At 45.1% G+C, this 20,528-nt stretch overlaps 1 protein-coding gene across 15 annotated transcripts in view; it reads right to left on the reverse strand.

The window, feature by feature from the left end:
- The window catches only part of NFIA (nuclear factor I A), a 678,234-nt gene that overhangs the window by 298,513 nt on the left and 359,193 nt on the right, over window positions 1–20,528 (reverse strand). The window lies entirely within an intron of this gene.

The raw sequence follows: 20,528 nt of genomic DNA on the forward strand, positions 1-20,528 counted from the left end.
AATAAAATCTGCCTACTCTTCATAATTCACTCAACACTATCCCTTCCACCATACCGGAGACTTATCCCTGATTGCAACCCAGACAATGGGCCCTTCCTAATGCTGATGGCCTAAGCCTCGTACACTCATACTGTATATAAGGATTGTCACACACACAGGGATGGGGACTCTATATCTTGGGCAACAGTTTAAGGCTGAGTTCTGTACTGAGGCATCACTGGCCTGCAGGGCAATGACGCATTTTGTTGCTATAGAGGGGAAAGGAGGGCCCCAGCAAGGCAAGAAATAGAACATCCAAGAAACATTCACCATGCATATGAGGCTTAACCCTAATCCCAACCCTTCCTTTAACAATAACCTTTCCTAACCCGAACTTCTCCCCCTTTCACGCTAACTGCAATCATGCCCAGTACAGCGCTGCCCATCTTTGGTAGAAAACGAGCTAATGAGTGCTTCCAAAGCTTTCTGAGGACTCCCAACGGTAAACAATTTCAACAGTGGACAGCAGTAGACTGAGGGAACAGTGAAATGCTCCACTGGTGAGTATCTAACTTTTAGCTCGATCCACACAGACAAGTGAGCGCCCAGCCTGAGCCAAATGTTTCACTGCTTGCTTTCTTTTCTCATCTCCAGAGACAGCATGACCCATGCTTTAACCTCTTGACGACCAGCTAACGCCGATTGGCGTAAACTGGTCGTCTGCGGGTTACCATGGAAACGGCCGCTCGATCGAGCGGCCTTTCCATGTCAGTTCACGGAGGGTGTCTCCGTGAACAGCCGGAGAGCCGCCGATGGCGGCTCGCCGGCAAAATGTAAACAGGCGGGGAAGAAATCCCCGCTGTTTACATCATACGGCCGCCGTAAGGCAGATCGGCGATCCCCGGCCTCTGATTGGCCGGGGATCGCCGGCATATGATAGGCTGAAGCCTATCCTTCAATGCGCAGGACGGAAATCCGTCCTGCGCAGCACACAGGGGAAGGGAGAGGGAGGGAGCTGGCGAGAGGGCTGAAAGCGCTGCGGAGGGGGGCTTTGAAGAGCCACCCCCGCTAAGCAACTGCAGCCGGCGGCGATCAGACCCCCCCAGCAGGACATCCCCCTAGTGGGGAAAAAAGGGGGGTAGTCTGATCGCCCTGCTGCACTCCTGATCGGTGCTGCGGGCTGTAGAGCCCACGCAGCACCGATCAGTGTAAAATCCCCTGGTCGGCAAGTGGTTAAAATATGAAGGTCCAAAGAGCAGGAAGTGAGGGACAAGATAAAGACAAAGACAGAAAAAAAATAGTCTAAGCTCATTCACAATAAAAAAATAGATTTTTTTTCCAGCTGAGTTTACCTTATTAGAAAACATAAATCCCAAACCAAACAGCCAGGACACCCTGGTGCATTTTGTAACCCGATAGCTGCTGTCTTCAGCCAGGCGCGTTCCAGGCTGGCCTGAGCACACTTTTGATTGGCTCCTGTGGCTTGTAATGCGCTTGGACAGTTTATGCGGCGCTGGTAAAGTTCAGCTAACTTTTATAAAGCAACTGAGTAGGAGCAGTAAAATTTATGGCGGCTCAATAAATTATGCATCAGAGAGATATCAGATGTATGTGTCTGTTATTGATTGAAATGTCTTCAGTGAAAGTTAAGAATTATGGAACAGCAGAGAAGCACCAGCAGAAGAGCAGATGACTGCTAAACCAGAAGGATGGCAAATTCAGCTATAGATACTTCTATTTCTAGTTAATAAGATTTATTAAAAGACAAATAAGCACATGTGTTTGTACCAGAGCATAATGTTAAAATAGAACTCCGGTGAAAGAGACAAATACATTGATGGAACGCATTAGGTGTGGAATGTCTCACCTGCCCAATGTATTTATAATTCTGCCCAACCAGTCCAGATGCATTATGGGATACCCTGTGTGACTGTCCAGAATAGAGGTGGAATACTATGAAGATACAGGAGTGTAATCACCTCATAACACTAGGCCTCATTCACACAGGAGGCCAAAGGCGGTGAGTTTACCATCTGTCGGCTGCTCCTGTGCACCAGCCGGACGTTTGCCAGCACTTGGCACGGGTAGCGGAGAGGCGGCCACTGCATCGAGTCACATCTGCTAACATATGTGGAGCAGTGTTGGTGTTCAAAGTCAGGTTTCCCAATTCAGAAACCTGAACTACGGCACACACCACTCTTCAGTACCTCAGCTAGTGGACAGGGTCACGGGATTCTGGACCACGCCCCACTCCACCTGACTCTGAAGCTTCCTCCAAAGCCGAAAGCAAGAAGCACTGGTGAAGCATGGTCCGCAATTACAGGACCCTGTACACTACATGAGGTACTGAAGGGTGCAGTGTAATTCCCATATTTTTCGTAATATAAGATGCATTTTTTCTCCCGAAAAAATGTGTCCAAATATCCCCTTACCATTTTTACATGTAAGCAAATCCAGGAATATTTTTGTAGCCGGAGTTGGACTTTAATGGCATTTAATTAATATTTGACAGTATTACATGGCAGCTGATTACATTCTCAAGGTCTCCCTCCTGAGAGTAAATCCAAATTTCAAAGCACCTACATGAACTAAAGTTATGCTGGGAATACCAGGGCTGTGGAGTCGGAGTTGGAGTCGGAGTCAAGGAGTCGGGGCAATTTTGGGCACCCGGAGTCGGAGTTGTGGTTTCAGAAACTGAGGAGTCGGAGTCAGGAGTCGGAGTCGCATGATTTTTGTACAAAATGCACAGCCCTGTTAAGTATTAGACTAAGGAGTCGGAGTCGAGGAGTCGGAGTCGAGGAGTAGGAGTCTGAGCAATTTTGGGTACCCGGAGTCGGAGTTGGAGTCGTTGTTTCAGAAACTGAGGAGTCGGATTTGGAGTCGGAAGATTTTTGTACCGACTCCACAGCCCTGGGGAATACACGGTTCGTTTCTGGAGCTCAATTCTCCTCTTGATCGTTTTTGATGCTCAATTCTGCAGTCGATTCTCTTAACTTCCGCTCGTTTTTCTTATCTTTTTTTTTCATTCATTTCTATCTGAAATCGAGCGGCAAAGAGATCGAAAGGGAGATCGGACATGTCAGAAATTATCTATCGAACCATCTAATCACCTCAAAAACGAGCCGTGTATTCCCAGCATTAGTGTACACACACACTAACTAAACCCTTGAGGAAAACCAGGGCTGTGGAGTCGGTACAAAAATCTTCCAACTCCAACTCAGACTCCTCAGTTTATCAAACCACGACTCTGACCAACTCCGACTCCGGGTGCCCAAAATTGCCCCAACTCCGACTCCAAAGCCCTGAGGAAAACTATTGATCTCATGTATGAATAGACTGTAAACATGCACCTAAAATATAATTTTCATGCATGGTAAAAATCTCTTTACTGGCGATTTCGCTCCAGAAAATCAATCGGAGCAATTAAAAAACAGCCGTCACAAATGCCAATCATTTCAGGGCAGTGGAGTGGGTAGAAAAATCATCCGACTCCAACTCTGACTCCTCAGTTTATGAAACCACCAACTCCAGGTACCCAAAAATACTCCTCAGCCCTGCTCAGATTCCATCGGGCATTCTCAGCTTGCCTGACACATCTGGACGATGGCCGGTCTCAACAATCACTTTTGGAAGCCATAAAAGCCTGGCGAGTGTGGGGTTAATATATACATTTTCCACCAAATGAGTTTTCGGAAGCCTGGCCGCCCTAATTAGATCTGTGCTTTGGACGTTCCGCTGACACGCGGCTTCTAGCGGAGGAGGGGGAAAAACATAATATCTGATGAAACTTTCTGGAACTCCAAATCAAATCAGAGTTAAGCTCCATTTCTTAAGTGGAATATACAATCAAGGCCATGCGTATAAACAATTTATAAGAATGTATTCTTCCTCTCCAGCCTTGAATAATCTGCCACGGGGCTCTACAACCCGCCATTTCTTCCGCCCCTCCATGGAAAGACACACAGATTTCTCAATTCATCTTTACAAAAGTCAGAGAAGCACTTAAAGGGAAGGTCCAAACAAAAAAAAAAATGAGTTTCACTTTCCTGGGGCTTCTACAAGCCCCATGCAGCCATCCTGTGCCCTCGTAGCCACTCACTGCTGCTCCAGTAGCCCGCTGGCAGCTTTCTGACCTCGGAGGTCAGGGCCAAATTGCGTACATTTTTACACATTCCCGCTAGTGCAGGAACATTAACACATACATTTTTACGCGTTAGTGGTGCAACGCGTACATTTTTGTTCCTGCACTAGCTGGAATCCCTAAAAATGTATGCAATGTGGCCCTGACCTCCGAGGTCAGAAAGCTGCCAGCGGGGGACTGGAGCAGCAGTGAGTGACTACGAGGGCACAGGATGGCTACATGGGGCTGGTAGAAGCCCCAGGTAAGTGAAACTCTTTATTTTTTAGCTTGGACCTTCCCTTTAAAGGGAACCAGGACAGAGAGTGATATGGAGGCTGCCGTATTTATTTCCCTTTAAGCAATACCAGTCGCTTGGCTGTCCTGCTGAGAGTACATTTGAAATCGGCGCCGGAGACTTGGGCACAGGATACAGCTGTTATATGGCTGATCCTGCTTCTGCACAACTCGGCCGATTTAATTACTATTCCCCCTCCAGGCTGCCATGGATAGTGGGGGAATGAAATAATTTGGCTTCCAGCGATTGCTGGAGGCCGAATTATTATGTTTTTAAGCAACCTCGACTACGTCTTCTGACAGAGCCGACGTTACTCACTGAGCTCTTCAATAGGAGTGATTCCTATTGAAGTCTATGGAGGCGCCGGCTGCGCCCAAATCTAGCAGCGCTGAAAAGCACTGCTCCGCCTGCTAATCCTCTGCCTCTAATGCTTTTAGCCATAGACTCTGAACAAGCATGCAGCAGATCTGGTGTTTCTGACATTATTGTCAGACCTGACAAGATTAGCTGTGTGCTGGTTTCTGGTACAATTCAGACACTACTGCAGCCAAATAGTCTAACAGGGCTGCCAGGCTACTGGTAATGTTAAAAAGGAAATATGGCAGCCTCAATATATTTCTTGCTTTAGGTTTACAGTGCTCAGTTGTATTGCAGAATAATTCTGCATGGCATGCCACTGCCCATACACTTCTATCTGATCGCGATAGTCTAACTCGCTGCATGCAGGCCAGTCATTTTTTGTTTTTAAAGGGAACCAGAGACGCCAGGAAAAAGATTTTATACATACCTGGGGCTTCCTCCAGCCCCATACGCACGGATCGCTCCCACGCCACCGTCCTCCGCTTCCTGTATCAGCCAATTCCGGGTCCCGTAATTTCGGCCAGTCGGTGTCAGCACGCAGCCAATTGGCCGCATCACAGGGTCTCCCAGCATACCATTACTCGTGTGGCTGCATACTGCGCAGCCGCACGCGTAAGGGTATGCTGGGAGCCCCTGTGATGCGGACAATTGGCCACGTCCGCCGGAAGTGACGGGACCCGGTACCGGATCCAGGAAGCGGCGGCATGGGAGCGACCCAGGCTTATGGGGCTGGAAGAAGCTATGTATGAAATCTTTTTTTCTTTTGCTATGTCCGGCGTCTCTGGTTCCCTTTAACTCACAAGTTTGAGTCTCTATTGCAATTCACACTCACAACTGACCGCTGTGAATCCAGCCTTAAAGTCTACAATTGAAAATGATGTTATGCATTTAAAATGTTCCACAAGAGGCAAAATGAGGAAGCATTAAATCGGAAATGGAGGTCACGTGATCACATTATTGTGGCCAGAAACATGAATCTGTTACATGATCACGTTCCACTTCCCAGGGTCTCATCAGACTATACTGCAGAAAACAGAGTGTGATAAGGCAGTGGGTGTGCTATTGCAGTCACTTGTAGGCAACCTCAGCAAAAAAAAAAAAAAAAAAAAAAAAAAAATTTAAAGTGAAAACCCATTTTGTAAAACATCAGCAACATGTACTAGTGGTACACAAGTAACTTTGTAATTTAATGTTATTAAAAATGATCTTCACTTGGCAATCCTGATCTCTGGCTGAAGCAATGTCTAAGCCACACACCTGAAATAAGCATGCAGTAACTGCCGCCACACTTCCGGCAGAAACACCTGATCTACAGTACGTGCTTGCCTAGAGGATCAGCAGGACAGCCAGGCAACTGGTATTGTTTATAAGGAAATAACTATGCAGCCTCCATATCCGCCTCACTTCAGGTGTCCTTTAAAGGACAACTGTAACAGGAGTGATATATAGAGGCTGCCATATTTATTTCCTTTTGAACAATATCAGTTGCCTGGCTTTCCTGCTGATCCTCTGCTTCTAAGGGATCTTTCACACTAGGAGTCGATTTTGTAATGTGAAAGAGGCCTAATACTTTTAGCCATAGACCCTGAACAAGCATGCAGCACATCGGGCGTTTCTGACATTATTGTCAGGTGTAACAAGATAAGCTGCATGCTTGTTTCTGGTGTGATTCAGACACTGCTGCAGCCAAAAAGACGAACAGAGCTGCCAGACAACTGGTATTCTTTAAAAGGAAATAATTATGCAGCTTCCATACCCCCCTCACTTCAGGTGCCCTTTAAAGGGAACCAGAGACGAACGTTTGTTAAAAATGAAACCAAGATTTTATACATACCTGGGGCTTCCTCCAGCCCCATAAGCCTGGATTGCTCCATCGCTGCCGTCCTCCGCTGCCTCTATCGCTGGTACCGGGTCCCGTCACTTCCGCTGGACGCGGGCATTCTTCCGCATGGACAGGGGCACTGCACTTGCGTCGACTGGCCGAAATGACGGGACCCGATACCGGCGGACAGAGGCAGCGGAGGACGGCGGTGTGGAAGCGATCCAGGCTGATGGGTCTGGAGGAAGCCCCAGGTATGTATAAATATGTTATTTTTTCCTCTCTGGTTCTCTTTAAGTAACAATATGGCGTTGTTGGATCTGTGCTTGGCGTAATTGGCTTTGCTGGAGCTGTCCTTTAATGAACTGCTTGCATTATTTGCCATTCATTCCGATAAAACGCCTCCTCTCGTTTTAAAACCAATCGCGGCTCAGGCTAGTTGGCGCTGCTGTTGTCAAAATGACATCTTGACGGATGGGCTGGCTTAAAATGTGTTTTGTTTAACATAAATCTCCTAATAAAACATCAATAATTTATAAACAATTATTCTGTCCAACGTGAATTTCTGATAGATGATTGATCCGCCGACTGATGTCTGCTGTGGCGTGATTGATACGGTATCCATTTATGAGCACGATGGCTGACATCTATCGCTCTTCTCTACAAACAGAGGCATTTTTTTCACTCTCTTCATGCTAAATTATTTACGCAGGCACTTACAAGATCTTCTCCAGCTTTATTTTTTTTCCTGTTGTTCTTTATCTCCTTCGTGCCGTCACAAATATTATGCCAGATGCTTCATGATCGTGTCACTCTTATGTCTATTGTGTCACTTTCCTGATAAAGAGGATTTCACAGCAAAAATGCTTCAAGGAATTCTGAAAGCCATTGTGTTGAGTCACTAAAACTAACTTTGAAAAACAAAAACCGAACAGGGGAGGATTCTGCATCTGAAGTGAAAATAAACTTATGATTTTATGATTTGTATGTGTAGTACAGCTAAGAAATAAAACATTTGTATGTAGAACAGAGGCGCCAGCAGGATAAAAGTCAATAAAATGTATAAAAATGGCTTGGAGGAAGTGGTGGGCTTGCCTCCCAAAAGCAGACACGAGATTCTGTTTTCATATAAATAAATACATTTATTATACGGTACCCCAAAAACAGTTCAACGCATTTCGCAGGCCCAGCCCGCTTCATCAGGCAATAAAAGTGCTGAGGCACTACACCTGCTATTGCCGAAATTCTGTTTTGTCCCCAGAAAGAGAGGCATCTAATATTGTTTCCAGTACAGGAAGAGTTAAACTCCAGTTGTCATCTATGCAAAAGAGCTTCATTGAGCTCCACGACTCAAAATCGCAGAGAGCTCTGTCTTCTGAAGCTTTTATCTCAACGGTTTTTCACTGTATTTTGTCATTTCTGCAGAGGACAGTTGAAACGGTCATTAGCCTGTGTAACTGTGTAAACTGCAAACATTAGAGAATGATGCAATGTATTAAAAACAAATCTATATAACTGAAAATAAAAATATGAGACTATTTTCTTTGCCATTCATGTTCTATTAATTATCCTTACTACACAACCAACTCATTACATCATAATTTTTTTTCGCTTCCGAGTCTCTTTAAAGGGAACCAGAGAGGATGCAATATACATACCTGGGGCTTCCTCCAGCCTCATACGCACGGATCGCTCCCACACCGCCGTCCTCTGCTGCCTGGATCCGCCGCCACTGGGTCCCGTCATTGCCGCGAGTCAGCAAGTCGGCCGGCAGACGCGGCCAATTCTCCGCATCACAGGGTGCTCTTCCCATACAGATACGCATGTGGCTGCTAACTGCGCAGCCGCATGCGTACATGTATGGAGGGAGCCCCTGTGATGCGGACAATTGGTCGCGTCCGCCGGAAGTGACGGGCCCGGTACCGGCGGATCCAGGAAGCTGAGGACGGCGGCGTGAGAGCGATTCAGGCTTATGGGGCTGGAAGAAGCCCCAGGTATGTATAAAATCTTTTTCTTTTTTCACGCCCCTGTTCCTCTCTGGTTCCCTTTAACGTCCAGCACCAGTTAGGTGGGAGTGTACCCAGAGTGGGAGGGGCTTGCAATCTCTGCAAGTCACAAGCTACTCTGCTGCCCCATATGGAAGACAAAGTTTTACACAGAGCACCAAAAGGTACAAATTTCTCTCATGGGAAAAGAGGCCATTTAAACCTTCAGGCTACAAACTGAAATAGAAAGCTCATTTTTAGTAACACTAAATTACAAATTAACTTGCGCGCCACAGAAGCCGGTCATAATTTTTAAATGTAAGCAGGATTTAATTTTGCATACATGTTCTATACAATAGCTAGTGTACCTGAATCTGCTTTTGTTGCAGCCTCTTATAATCCTCTACATAACAAGACAAAGGACTGTGCAGCCTAACTTGCTCAGTGATTGGCTACGTTTCACCATCCAATCAGCAAGCTGGACGTGTACCTAACCTGTCTGCATATCCTTGGGGCGCAGTGGTAAAAGTGAGCTCATGAAGCTTCCTGGGTTGTACAGGAGCATCTGACTAAATGGATGGCCAATATAACAAACATCCCAAAAGATAAGGATATATTTTAACAAAATTCTCAAGCAAAAGCAAAGCAGTTGCCTAGCGTTTCACCCAAGAGAACCCAAGGCCATGTAACCATAAAAAAAAAAAAATAAAAAAATAAAAAAATACTTGCCTAAGGAGATGGAAGCCTCTGGATCATGATGCGGCTTCTCTTGGGGTCCTCTGGTTCCGGCTAACTGGGGCCTCCCTCCTCTTTGGGCATGAGTGTGGCCATACTGCAGTCCCACAAGCACGGCCGCACCTGCGCAGTAGCAACAGCGGGTCTGGCTAAGGCCTCGTTCACATCAGGGCTGTTTTGCGCACTGCGCTGTGCACTCTGCAAGGCATTGATTTTCCTAAGTAATAAACATGCCTGGTTCACATCTATGCGCTGTGCTGCATTACAAAAACGTAGGGTTGCATGCATTTCTGTGCATGGAGCTGTAAAGCACACATCACTGGAAGTGAATGGGTGCACTTTTTAAGCGCATAGAAACAATGAAACAAAAAAAAAAAAAATTTCATTTGAAAACAAATCTTTATTGACAACTGCTACAATAAGCAAAACATGCTTAACCACTAGAGGACCGCAGTTTTAAACCCCCCCCCCCCCCCCCCCTCCCCAGTGACCAGGCCATTTTTAGGTACAACTCAGCACACAAATGATTCCCCCCCCCTTTTCTCCCCACCAACAGAGCTCTCTGTTGGTGGGGTCTGATCGCCCCCCCCCTCCCCCCCGTGTTTGTTTGTTTTTTATAAATATTTATATTTTTAATAAAATCCTGCTTTTTTTTAATTAAGTTTATTACCCTGCCTCCCTCCCTCCTCCCGCCAGCCAATCAGCACGATCGGCTGTGATAGGCTTCAGCCTATCACTGTGTGATTCAGACACTACTGCAGCCAAATAGATCAGCAGGGCTGTCAGACAACTGTTATTGCATAAAAGTAAATAAATATGGCCGCCTCCATATACCTCTCACTAAGGCTGTCCTTTAAGTTAAATAGCGCTCTCTGCACATATCGTGATAAACTAGATCCAGTGGTATGTTAACTGTGTATATATCTGTCTGCCTCGAATGCAACTGAGAAAAGCGGCTTTCATTTATTCAGGCCTCCTTTGCAGGCTAGCAGGGCTGAGTGTTGGGGAACTTTGTATATTCCACTTTAGAGATTATATTTACAGCGCGGGCCTCTCTCCCTGGCCTGCCTTTTATGGATCGGACCTCAGACTGACATCATGTTCCGATAAAGAATCCTCGGCGTAATCGCACGCTGGCGTCCATCATTTTTACAGTGCAGATTACGGGAACACAACATTTACTTTTTATCAGTATAATAATAATAAAAAGCAGATTTCTGAGCCGTTCCTAAACATCCTGTGAGGAGAGGAGAGCAGATAGGAGAAGACACAAACACACTTCTCACTGTTGTACAAACACTGGAGCACAAGCCAAACAATAGGGGGAAACACAGGAGGCACATCACAGGCCATGCTCAGTGGAAGTGAGATAGCTGTGAGCAGGAACTAATGGCAAAGAGTCAGGGGACTTTCACACTGGCACAGTGCGTCACGGCAATTTACCACACTGTTGCCGCAGGGCAACCAAAGACTATGGGCGCTTTTCATATTACCTGTGGTGCGCCGGAAGTGCTCAATCTGATGTGCTTCCAGAACTACGTTAACGTGCGTATCTGCGTCGACGTGCGGCAGACCGGAAGTCATGTAAGTCTACGGCAATGCGGCGATGGTGCAATGCACATAAGCATATTTTTACAACACGCTTCCGTGTTTCCAGAACAGGAAGTATATTGTTGTACCGTGTTAGCCATCAGTAAAAGCAAGAAGTTTTGAATCAGGATGATACCATTTATTGGCTAACAGAGATGAAGAGTAAGTTTGCGGCTTATTATTAGCCGAAAGCTTACTGTATATTCATCTCCAAGTTAGCCAATAAATGATATAATCCGGATTCAGAACTCCTTCCAAAACAGGAAGTGACCGTAAGCAAGGCTCACTTCCTGTTTGGCCGGATGCCAGAAGGGGAATACTGCATAGTAACGCGGTATTCCCAGAAGGCCCATTTTTGGCAGTGAGGTGGGGCGCGCCGCACTGCAACGCTAACACCACTCCGCAGTGTGAAGCCGGCCTCACTTGGGAGACTACAAGTTCCAACATATACAGGTACAGCAAGTGAGAGGGGTCAATTCAACCCAAGAATAAACACAATTCTAGGCACAGAGTACAAGCCTAACCTGGGAGGAGACGTTCTATTCCCTTCGTCAGACAGGCTTTCCCTGGTTCTCAGAACTCCTCTTTTTTTTTAACCGCTTCAGGACCGTGCAAATTAAAATCTACGCCCTGTTTGGGACCAGTTATCCCTGCCAGGGCATAGTTTTCAATTAGCCCGCCGCTACTGCAGACCTCGCCGCTCTCCCGTTGCTATAGCCCACCTGTGAGCCAGTCAGGAGCAGATTTTATTGGCTCCTGACCCTGTGATCAGTGTGAGCCAATCTAAAGCCAGAGGGATATAGAGGTTGTCAATTTCCCTATAAACAATGCTTATTGCCTGGCTGGCCTGCTGATCCTCTTCCTTTAATACTTTTAGCCACAGACCTTGAACAAGCATACAGATCAGTTGCTCTGACTGAAGACTGACAGGATTAGCAGCATGCTGGTTTCAGGTGTGTTATTCAGACACGACTGCAGCCAACTGGTATGGCTTAAAAGGAAATAAATATGGAAGCCTCACTTTAGGTTCCCTTTAAAAGCGGACCTGAACTTACAACTTCCTCTCTGCTCTAAAACATACGCAACAGCATAATTACTTTTAAACAAAAAACATTTCTTTGTTACAGCTGATACAAATCCTAAAATAAATCTGCACAGTTTCTACTTCCTGATTGATGGAAGCAAGCTCATTTGAAAGCATTGGAGGTTAACAATATGTCTATCTGTCATCTCTGCCATGGTAGTCAGATGACACAGCTGAGAGATCAAATTACAACTTGTGATTACACACAAATAAGGGGGGATTTAAACAGGCTAAACTCTCTAAATACATACAGGGTGCATTTCTCTGTTTTCCTTCTGTGCTGTGCAAGAGTTCAGATCCAGTTTAATCCATCTGCAGCCTTCACTTATCTGAAAAAGATATCAGTATGAACCCCACCCACTAACACCCACTGATTTACAATTTAGGTTTAAACCATTTATTTTTGCTTTTGCGATTAGAAAAGCTCTTTTCTAAGTGCTTTTGCAGAGCAATTCGTTTTTTCACTTCCTGACATCAGTAAGGAAGTGAACCCTTTCACCTGGAAATGAATAAATACAATGGCCTCAATTCACGGAGCATTATCAAACGTTTATCAAACACTTTATCAAACGTTTGATAATTTACCTCATGGGTAAAATCTCATTTTGAATTCACTAAGGTGTTATATATTTGTTGAACATTCAACAAATATATAACACCTTAGTGAATTTAAAATGAGATTTTACCCATGAGGTAAATTATCAAACGTTTGATAAAAGTGTTTGATAAACGTTTGATAATGCTCCGTGAATTGAGGCCTTTGTATTTATTCATGAAAGCGCTGGGGAAATCACTATACAAAGCACTGTTTCAAGCGCTTTGCGATTTTCCGATACCTTCCATTGAGCAAAACGCTCAGAAAATGGTACAGGCAGCGCTTTTGAAGGCGGATCGCAATTGAACCTCTCATATGTGAACACTCTCACAGGGATGGCCCATTTCCACTATCGCGAATTTGCATCCGTTTTTCGCATGCAAATTCGCATAGCAATACAAGTGAATGGGACTGTTTCCACTTGTCAGGATTCCTTTGCGTTTTTCTGTGCAGAAAAAATTCGCATGGCAGAGCCATCAGAATTCGCATACCGCTATGCGAATCGCATACAATGTATTTAATAGGAGATTCGCATGAGGTTTGGGTATGCGAATTTTCATGCAAATTCACATAGAAACAATGGAAAAGCACACCATGGTTAAATTCGCATAGACCCGCATGCGAAATTCGCACCCGCATGCGGATTTTTTCCGCGGCGATTTGCACCGCATAAGTGGAAATGCAGCCGGAATCATTGCACACACGCTTTTAGGGCGATTTGTAAAATTGACAGCGCTTAAAAAAATATATGCAAAGGCTCATAGTGTGAACAAGCCCCAAGAGATTTGTAAAATTAAAAAAACCTCCTTGCAGTTCCTCAGCAACTTATGGCCTGAGAAGCAAGGGCTTTTCCTGCATCCCTCACTAATGGCCCTTTTCCACTAGCGGCGATTGTGATGCTGAATCGCAAAATCGCAAACCGCTAGTGATTTTAAAATCGCTACAGTTTGTGTTTTAACATAGGAATCGCGGTAGGTAATTTCCATTACTGCGATTCGTTTTTTACTGAAACGCGATCGCGCTGCGGAGCGATTTTTGCCGCGATTTTGCTGTGCAGTCCAGTGCATAGCAAAATCGCGTTCGCAAACGCTGGGAAAATGTGTTACTTTGCTGAATAGCAATCGCTAGCGTTCAGCACGAACGTTAGCGATTGCTAGTGGAAAAGGGCCCTTACGGTTCCCTTCATCCCGGCTTGCACAAGAAGGAAGCAGAGGAGTAGTTGTGGTGTGAGCATGTCCATCCTGAGTGAACAGGCGGCGGAGGTGTGCGCTCTGTAACACAAAGCTCTCATCGCCGCCCCGCTGTTCAGGGAGTTGTCGGAAAGGATTGCTTTCTATTATTCTAGGGGCTCTGTTTCTAGGAAAAGGAGAGAGGCCAAGATAAAAACAGGATTTCACTCAGGCTCCGGACATGAGCCTCTGCACAGCTGTGAAGTCATGACGCTCAGACGCCATTGGTCTTCCATCATGTGGTGCTAAAGAAATACTGACAAGAGAATGCTCTACACTAATGACTAACAAAATATACTTCATTACATCTTAATATATTACAGGGAATCTGAAGTGAAAATGAAGTTAAAGAGGAACTCCAGTGAAAATTATGAAATAAAAAAAGTGCTTCAATCAATCATTTTTACATTATGTATAAATTATTTAGTCAGTGTTTACCCATTGTGAGATCTTTCCTCTCCTTGATTTACATTCTGACATTTATCACAAGGTGACATTTTTACTGCTGGCAATTGATGTCAGTGGAAGTACCTGCTGCTTGCTTTTTTTGGCAGTTGGAAACAGATGTAAACAGCTATTTCCCACAATGCAATGAGGTTCACAGACCGTAAACTGCCAGGAATATGGTCCTCACAGTCTCCTGTGGGTGGGGTTTCACCACAATATCAGCCATACAGAGCCCCCTGATGATCCATTTGTGAAAAGAAATAGATTTCTCATGGGAAAGGGGGTATCAGCTACGGATTGGGATGAAGTTAAATTCTAGGTCACGGTTTCTCTTTAAGATATAATGAATTGTTTGTGTAATTCCTGATAAAAATTAGAACATCAGTAGCACAGATGAGTCTCATATTGTTTCCAGTACAGGAAGAGTTAAACTTCAATTGTTATGTATGCAAAAGAGATTCTCTAAGCTCTCCGACCAGTTTAGTTGGCTACAGTGCTGTTTTCTGTGGCACTTGTACTTCAAAGAAACAGTGAGGCCTAGTGCACACCAGAGCGGTTCTGCTGCGGTTTGCGATCTGCTTGCGGGTGCGGATCCGCTAGGGTAATGTATTTCAATGGGCTGGTGCACACCAGAGCGGGAGGCGTTTTGCAGAAACGCATACTCCCGGGCTGCTGCAGATTTTGGATTGCGGATGCGTTTCTGCCTCAATGTTAAGTATAGGAAAAACGCAAACCGCTCTGAAAAACGGCACTTCAGAGCGGTTTGCCAGGCGGTTTTTGTTACAGTAGCTGTTCAGTAACAGCTTTACTGTAACAATACATGAAATCTACTACACCAAAAACGCTTCCCAAAACCGCAAAATGCTAGCTGAAACGCTACAGAAAAATAAGAAAAAGTTTCAAAATCTGCTAGTATTTTGCGGATCTGCTAGCGGTTTTTGGTGTGCACCAGGCCCGACAGGCAGCTTCAGATTTTACTGCAGGGAAGTTTAAAGGTTCACTAGCCGTGCTCTGTTTCATTGTTTAAAATAGAGTGTGGTTTGTAAACTGCAAATAGGATAGAATGATACAATGCAATAAAATAAGCTATATAACTGACAAAATTTTGAGACTTTTCTTTGCTACTAATGTTCTATTAATTATCTGTACTACTCATACAATTCATTATCTCATAAGTTGTTTTTTTTTCCGCTTCAGTGTCACTTCAAAGTCTTGGAATTAAGATACATGCTGAAAGCAGCTATGCCAGAGCTGTGGCTTACAACTCATTCATAATATTGAGCATCTGTATAGTGCTGACATTTCCTGAAGCATATCACAGAATAAGGGCCCTTTTTCACTACCCTGCGGTATGCAATGGGACTCCAATCACTAAACGCAAGGTACAGTTTAAACCAAATGGAAATGGCAGTGACCATTTCCATTACTACAATCCGATTGGCACTATTTTCTCCCGAACACAATAGTCCTCCTTCTACAGATTGGCTGTGATTGAGCTTTTTATACCTTGTATAGAAGCTCAATCGCAAAAAGTGGAAATTAGGAAGAAGCACGACTGCCCTAAATCTAACAACTCCTATTGCCAGAGTAAAATCTCTGCCAGAGCCCTAGTTTTGTATCCCCATCACGTGTGTGTACGTGTGTGTGTACGTGTGTGTGTGTGTACGTGTGTGTGTGTACGTGTACGTACGTGTACGTGTACGTGTGTGTACGTGTACGTGTGTGTACGTGTATGTGTGTGTACGTGTACGTGTACGTGTGTGTACGTGTATGTACGTGTACGTGTGTGTACGTGTGTGTACATGTATGTGTGTGTACGTGTACGTGTGTGTGTATGTGTATGTGTGTGTACGTGTACGTGTGTGTGTACGTGTACACGTGTGTGTGTGTGTGTACGTGTGTATACGTGTGTACGTGTGTGTACGTGTATGTGTGTGTACGTGTATGTGTGTGTACGTGTATGTGTGTGTACGTGTACGTGTGTGTACGTGTACGTGTGTGTACGTGTACGTGTGTGTACGTGTACGTGTGTGTACGTGTACGTGTGTGTACGTGTACGTGTGTGTGTGTGTACGTGTACGTGTGTGTGTGTACGTGTACACATGTGTGTGTGTGTACGTGTGTATACGTGTGTGTACGTGTATACGTGTGTATACCTGTGTACGTGTACGTGTGTGTACGTGTGTGTGTGTGTACGTGTATGTGTGTGTACGTGTATGTGTGTGTGTACGTGTATGTGTGTGTGTATGTGTGTACATGTATGTGTGTACATGTATGTGTGTACGTGTGTGTGTGTGTGTGTGTGTGTGTGTGTACACGTGTGTGTGTGTGTGTGTGTGTGTGTGTGTGTGTGTGTGTACGTGTATGTGTGTGTGTGTATATATATGTGTGTGTGTGTGTGTGTGTGTGTGTGTGTGTGTGTGTGTGTGTACGTGTGTGTGTTGAAATCGGGGTGCTTAGTTTGGAGAGATTTGACACTATATACTATGTTTGTGGGGTGCGGGTTGAGTGGTAAAGGAAAAAGCTTCATGATGCCATTCCGGGGTCTAGTCCACTTCTTCAGGCCGGATATAGGCTTGCTTCTGAAAACAGCCCTGAAGGAGGAGACAACTCCACGAAATCTCATGTTACCAAAAAAAAACTTTTTCCAGCTAACCAAGGATTAAAAATGTCACTTTTATAATATCTCAATTCTTTTACCTACACAATTTTCTTAGCCAACAGTAAAAAAAAAAAAAAAAAAACAGGTTAAATACGCCTTTGGGGACCCATGGAAGGCCTCCCGTCTTCTAATGCTCCTGAAGATGGACGTCTCGCACTGCACATGCCCTCCCCGGGAGCACTCAGGCTCCAGAAAAGGCCTAAAAGTGGCTAAACTTCACAAGGGAAAATTGCGCATTACAACAGATACAATTGGGCTTGGCTATTTCCACCTTAGCCTGAATGAAGAGATGCTACTGCGCCTGGGCTGGACCGCAGTAGGTAAATATTGCTGCACCTGCGCAGTTGCTTGTCAAAAATTGTCAAGGACGTTTTTGGTGGGACCAGCATAGGATTCCCAAAGACTATAGAGGATGGGGAAGCCTCATTGGGACCCTGAGGCTTCCCCTTCCCAAGGTAAGTATCTCCCAGAGGGATTTTTAAGAAGGGACTCCACCTAGTGCCTTACCAAATCATACGGGGTTTGGTTCATTATGAACTGCAGTAGAAAACATTATTCACATCCAGTGATTATTTTGTTTTTGTTTTTTCATCTAAAAACTTTTTACATTTAAAAAAACTAAGTTCTCTCGGGACCCTGCTTGGCCTTTCCCTGAATCTCGTCTCTGGACAGGCCATTTCTTCCTCCTTAGCCTCCCCAGGCAGCCTTAGGTAAGCCTGTGTGTCTCTGTGATGCATTCCTGTTACTCTGAAGAGCTCAGAAAGAATGGAAGCCATCAAGTCAACTCATTAATAAAAGGTCTCATTGTGTTGGCGGGATCTCCCTCCCCTCCACAAAACAACAGCCTGCAGTGTGTCTCGCTAAGGACCGTCTCCACCACCGGCATTGTCTCATGACTCTGAGCGCACAATGCTGTTTATTTTTCTACACATAGTTTTAATCTCACCCCGAGAGACACGCCGCAAAAGAAAAACAATTGCGACATGGAGGTGGGATTATGCCCAGACATCCAGAGTCCCACTCCTGTGATGCCACTATGGGCCATCTGAAGCTTTAAAGTGGGTCTGTAGGATTTTCCCAAGATTTTAAATGCCAGTTCCCTCATCTCAATCCTTACACGCACGCACACACACACACGCACTCATCTCAATCCTTACACGCACGCACGCACGCACGCACGCACGCACGCACGCACGCACGCACGCACACACACACACACACACACACACCACCCATTCCCTATAGACATTAATGTAGTTTCAGTTACAAAACTTTTTGTAGGAGTCTTCATATAAAGTAATGTAATAGCTATAAACACACATATAAAATTATTAGTGTATCAATTTAGCCATGGCTTCTTGCACAGTGTTTTACAATTATGGCACTTATTACCGTTCAGAGGAGCTTGCAACTTAATCATGATTTTTGGGACAGATCAGTTATTTTAAAGGTGAAAAAACAAATTTTCCCTTTTTGGGGGGATGAGGGAAGAAATCGGGAGGCAACCCTCGCAGAGGGCCGGTGCACACCTAAAAGCGCTTGCGTTAGAAGTGATTTGTGTAAGTGATTCTAGGCATGTGCCTAGTGATTTTCTAGTTATGACTAGCGATTTTTAGAGCATTTGGTGTAGCAATTTTTAATTTTTTTGTACAGTAGAGCTGGAAGTGTACAGGAATTTGTTTTTAAAGCGATTTTCCACTTTTCTATACTTGGTGCAGGACCCGTGCTTGCGTTTCTCTAAAAATCCCATCGCTTTGGTGTGACCCATCCCATACAAATACATTAGCCAAACGCTTTTCAAAGAGCTAGCATTTTGAAAAGCGATCAGAAGCACTCTAGAGGTTGATTCACAAAACGGTGCTAACTGTTAGCACGGCTTTTCGTGCATTTTAGCTCGTTTTCCCAATGAAAAAACTAGTTTAGTGCAAAAAAACGTTTATCGCACACAACAATTTGCGTTCGGGCGTTAACGCAAATTTTCACGTGTTAACGGTTGCACGATAGATGATGTCAATTAAGCGCGTGAAAGCGACCATTAACACGCAAAAAATTTGCAAATTTTTGCGTGCGATAACCGTTATCACGCGAAATGTTGCGCGAAGCACTTTTCACAGCGTGCTAACAGTTAGCACCATTTTGTGAATCAAGCCCCTAGGTGTGCACCAGCCCAAACATAGGAACAACATATAAATGCCATACATATAGTGTCCCTGTTCAGATTTGACCCAGGGTCCACAGCACTGTGCTATCCACTACGCCACCATGACACTCACACTGCAAACCGCTACAACTGTCACCGCAACCACGTGGCACGCGCGTGTTGCGGCGACAGGTCGCCCGTGTGTATGGCGCGTGCGCCCCGAGCCGTCGCTACTCAGAGCTGTCGCCGGACGATTGGCGCGGCCAATTGCCTGCCGACAGTTGCCGCCGCAACTTCGCCCCAACTGTCGCTAGTCCGCATGTGTATGCAGAGGGACCTGGCGACGAGCTGTCAAGCACACGCTCCCGTGTGCTAGTGAACAGGTACATTCGTAGCTGGTGTGTACGCACCATTAGTGACAGGGTTATGTCTCTGGTTAACATACACACAAGGGTAGCTATACTCCTCCTGCTGCAGGACTGTGGAGTTGGTACAAAAATCATCGGACTGACTCCTCGGTTTATGGATAGACTACCCCAGGTACCCAAAATTGCTCCAACTCCACAGCCCTGTCCTGCTGTGACTTAAATCGGGGAAATAAAAAAGTGCTAATGTAGTCCATTTACATCCAAGCAATAATTAACCCTTTGCACTCAAACCCATGAACTAAACAAGCTAGAACACTGACAACAAAAGTAATTGAGTTATCAAATGAAGGATCATATATTACAAAAAAACACATCACAGCCTTCTTGTACTCTGCCAGTGGCACAAAGAGGTGAACTGGCCAAGTTCAAAAGATACTGCAGTTTTTTTGTGTGTGTTTTTTTTAGCGAATAGCCTCTAAAAAAAGAAAAAAAAAGTGTTGCTTTTATTACTGTGTCCCAGCTTGTGAGCATGTGTTTTAAAAGACACCTGAAGTGAGAGGGATATGGAGGCTGCTATATTTATTTCCTTTTAAGCATTACCAGTTGCCTGGTTATCCTGCTGATCCTCCTGAAAAAGCATGCAGCAGGTCAGGTGTTCGAAATTAGTGTCAGATCTGATGAGATTAACTACATGCTTGTTTCTGGTGCGATTCAGACACTACTGCATCGAACAAATCACCAGGGCTGCTAGGCAACTACTATTGTTTAAAAGGAAATAAATATGGCAGGCTCCATATCCCGCGCACTTCAGATGTCCCTTTAACGCTGAGAGTTCCTGGCCATTTCATGGCTCTGGTTATTGACCCAGCTCCTGCACTGCTCTGTAGGAGGGGGTGTGGCCTGTCTGCCAGAGAACCAGACAACACTGCTATGTAAAAGGGTGTGTGGCCTGTCTGCCAGGGAACCAGATTGCACTGCTCTGTAGGAGGGGTGTGTGGTCTGTCTGCCAGGGAACCAGACTACACTGCTTTGTAGGAATGGGTGTGGCCTGTGTCCCAGGGAACCAGACAACATTACTTTGTAGGAGGGGGTGTGGCCTGTCTGCAGGGAACCAGACAAC

The sequence above is a fragment of the Hyperolius riggenbachi genome, chromosome 6, assembly GCF_040937935.1.
Source record: "Hyperolius riggenbachi isolate aHypRig1 chromosome 6, aHypRig1.pri, whole genome shotgun sequence".
In the NCBI taxonomy this organism is placed as follows: Eukaryota; Metazoa; Chordata; class Amphibia; order Anura; family Hyperoliidae; genus Hyperolius; species Hyperolius riggenbachi.